Source organism: Lampetra fluviatilis, chromosome 10 (assembly GCF_964198595.1).
Source record: "Lampetra fluviatilis chromosome 10, kcLamFluv1.1, whole genome shotgun sequence".
Lineage (NCBI taxonomy): Eukaryota > Metazoa > Chordata > Hyperoartia > Petromyzontiformes > Petromyzontidae > Lampetra > Lampetra fluviatilis.
The window spans coordinates 2,611,503-2,614,586 of record NC_136284.1 but is presented as its reverse complement, the minus strand read 5'-3'; the positions used below and the strand labels follow the sequence as shown (position 1 = coordinate 2,614,586).

The following is a 3,084-nucleotide window of genomic DNA, read 5'->3' as shown; positions in this document are numbered from 1 at the left end:
CCCACCGTGCGCTATCGCTTCAACCGCGACCCTTACCACGTAGCCAACATGCATTCTCTCCGTGCGCGCGCGCGCGTCCCAAATTCTGTCCCCTCCATCCAAAGCAAGCGGTTATAAAAAATAAATCTGCTTTGTTTTAAATCAAATCAGGAAATATCGTTGGGGGGGGGGGGGCGGGTTATATTCGATTTCAAACAGTTTAAGCTCCTGTTCTACTCGCGAATTGGGTGGTGGTGGTGGTGGGTTCCGTGTATCCATGACGGAGTATAATGCGCCTGTGCCTCTCCCTCGCTCTCTCGGCGAGGTTCCTGCTCGAGACCTCCCACTGCGGGTGGCGCGCTGATGATCGTCGCGAGGTTGGAGCTGGCGGGGGGAGGAGGAGGGGGGGGAGCCGAGACAGTCGCCGGGTTTCGCGGCGCGCACGAGGGAGCGAAACGGCTCCGGTTGAGCCCACGACGGGGAATGATGATGATGATGATTAGAGAGCGCGTTCGTGTAGGTGCGTCGCGGCTGTAGCCGGATATGATTAAAATATAAAACAAAAGTCTGCGGAAACCCGACAGCCTTCATGTGGCCCGCGCTGGAAAACCCCGCGCGTATTGCCTTACCGACCTTAATTTTGGAGACTTTCAGAAGTTCGAAACCGGCGGCGGCGGCGGCGCGGATGGCGCGCAGCGCACGAACACAGACAGCAGGGGGGGGGGGGAGTCTCTCCTGCCCCGCATGCACACGGGTCGCGACCTCCTCGCTCTACACGCCTCGCTCTCTCGCGCGTTCCACCGCCCTCCTATATATATGGAGATGATGAAGAGCTTACCGCAGCCAATGTACCGCGTACACCTGTGCTCATTCAAGCTACAAATAACCGCGCCGGCCCAGTTTTACGTTCGGCCGCACGGCGTGCTAATGGCCCCCTCCATGCCTGATGTAATTGACCAGCACACACGACTACTACTACAACAAAAACTCCTAAGAATATGCGCAATTTTAAATCCGTAGAAATACACACACGCACGCACAATGCACGGTAAGCGCAAAGCAAAGCAGTTGTTGAAGTAACGTCGTTGAAATAAATAAAAAGATCCTGTGGAGATGCCGGGGATTGAACCCGGGGCCTCATACATGCAAAGCATGCGCTCTACCACTGAGCTACATCCCCCGCCACGTGCAGCTTCGCGGCGCGTTCCTATATCAATACACACCAGCCGATGACGTCCATGCTTGGCACACGGTGATCAATGTAAAGTCGATCAACGAAAGATTAATTTCAGTATGAAATTTATACCGATGGGACATACTCCGCTTCGAGATGCGATCTGAGACGAACCGGGCGCCGTTTTATATAATCGAACGTAATTGAACAAACTTTTAATTCGTCAATAACACTCTTCGTGGGTATAATAGAGGTGTTTTGGGTTAGATCGCGAAAATATATAAATGTGTCGTTAAACCCACCACCACCCGACACAGACCACGGCAATTCGTCACTAGTACAGTACTAACCGGTGTGTTGGAGAGCCAAGCCTCAACATTTACAATCTGAGTACGACGTTTCGCCAGCAGTTACAGCTAGCTTCATCAGGCGACCAATATGTATATAATAGCCGACGTTTCGGACAATGACCCCTCTTCATAGCACGTGATTCGAGAGGCCAGTCTTCGAGAGAGAGTGGGTAAGTAGAGTTAGGGGACTGCAACACTTCTTCAGACCTTTGGGTGCCTGATGAGAATTACATTTTAAATACTTTGCAAACTCGCGAGCGGTGTGTGTACATTCAAAGGTAACGTGTGCTGTACTAGTCACGAATCGCCGTGTTGGGTGGTGGTGGGTTTAACGACACATTTATAATCACGCGATCTAACCCTAACAAAACCACTCCCCCCCTAAAATATGAACGACAACAATCTTTCGATTTAAAGCTTTAGTGACTGCAGGGTTTCATATTTTTGGTTCTTTCGGGAAAAAATAATGAAATAAAACAATAAAATTCTCACGACTTGTTTCAAAATTTCTTGCTGTGCTTTTCACACCTGATGATTGCTTGTGTTGCAATAGACACGTCGTGAGAATTGTATTGTTTTATTATTATGATTGAGAACAATCTTCTCAACAAACTGAACGGTTAAGCGGGCGGGGTCTCGCCTTCATTTGGCTCCGCAGCGCCGCCAATCCCCGTGCTGGGGATGTAGCTCAGTGGTAGAGCGCACGCTTCGCATGTGTGAGGCCCCGGGTTCAATCCCCGGCATCTCCACGCCTCACTTTTATTTTATTTTTTATTTTATTTTTTTATTTGAATAGCACATACGGGTTTTTTTTTCACTTTCTTCGCTGCTTGTGCCACGAGAGGCGCTCGACTCGACAAAGGAAGGGGTTCACTTCCTAAAGCGTAACCAACCAATACGTGTTTCATTTCAAACACAGCAACTGTCCAGCAAATGCTCGTTTGGCTCATAATCCAGCATTAACAACATGACCTAAACGTCACCAGGATGGCGACGATCACCGTTTCTCTTCTTGCGCATGGCGACAAGCGAGATGGTTCAAGGAGCCAGATGCGAATGCCGAGGTCTGCTCGCCACGACCAAGAGGGAGGGCTTGAGCATTTCATTTGGATTCGCTCTTCCTCCTCCTGCTTCCTTGAACGCAGACCGCAGTGGGTTCACTGCGCGCTCCGTAGTGTGGGGGGTGGGGAGGGGGCGGCTTCATAGCCACAATCGCGCTCACTATGGCTTGTGGCTTTCATTCCCAGCTCAATCACAGATATTCATAGTCCCTGCGAATAAAATACGCCGTGCACGGACTCCACCCGAACTCAGTGGCTAAGCAGGTTTCAGCTTGGAGAGTCCTACGTGTTGGGCAGCAGCAGAGGGCAGTACAGCACGGAGAGTTGTACCGTACTTATATGCTCCCTACAAGTATTATTGGGCTCGAGGTCATCGACGAATCCGCGAACGACTCTCACCACGCGCCAACCGTGAAGTCGACATCCGACTCTCGTAGGGGACGAGTTGGGTACTGCAACCCCAAACAACCACCCCGCAGGCTCCATCCACACCCAGCTGCAGCCGACGATGGTAACAAAC

At 51.0% G+C, this 3,084-nt stretch overlaps 2 non-coding genes across 2 annotated transcripts; one reads left to right on the top strand and one right to left on the bottom strand.

Annotated features, from left to right (window-relative positions):
- Nucleotides 1–1,087: 1,087 nt before the first annotated feature.
- Nucleotides 1,088–1,159, bottom strand: TRNAA-UGC (transfer RNA alanine (anticodon UGC)). Its single transcript has one exon. It is a non-coding gene; the product is annotated as a tRNA-Ala (tRNA).
- A 1,021-nt stretch (nt 1,160–2,180) lies between these two features.
- TRNAA-CGC (transfer RNA alanine (anticodon CGC)) lies at nt 2,181–2,252 on the top strand. The gene has a single exon. It is a non-coding gene; the product is annotated as a tRNA-Ala (tRNA).
- Nucleotides 2,253–3,084: the final 832 nt, after the last annotated feature.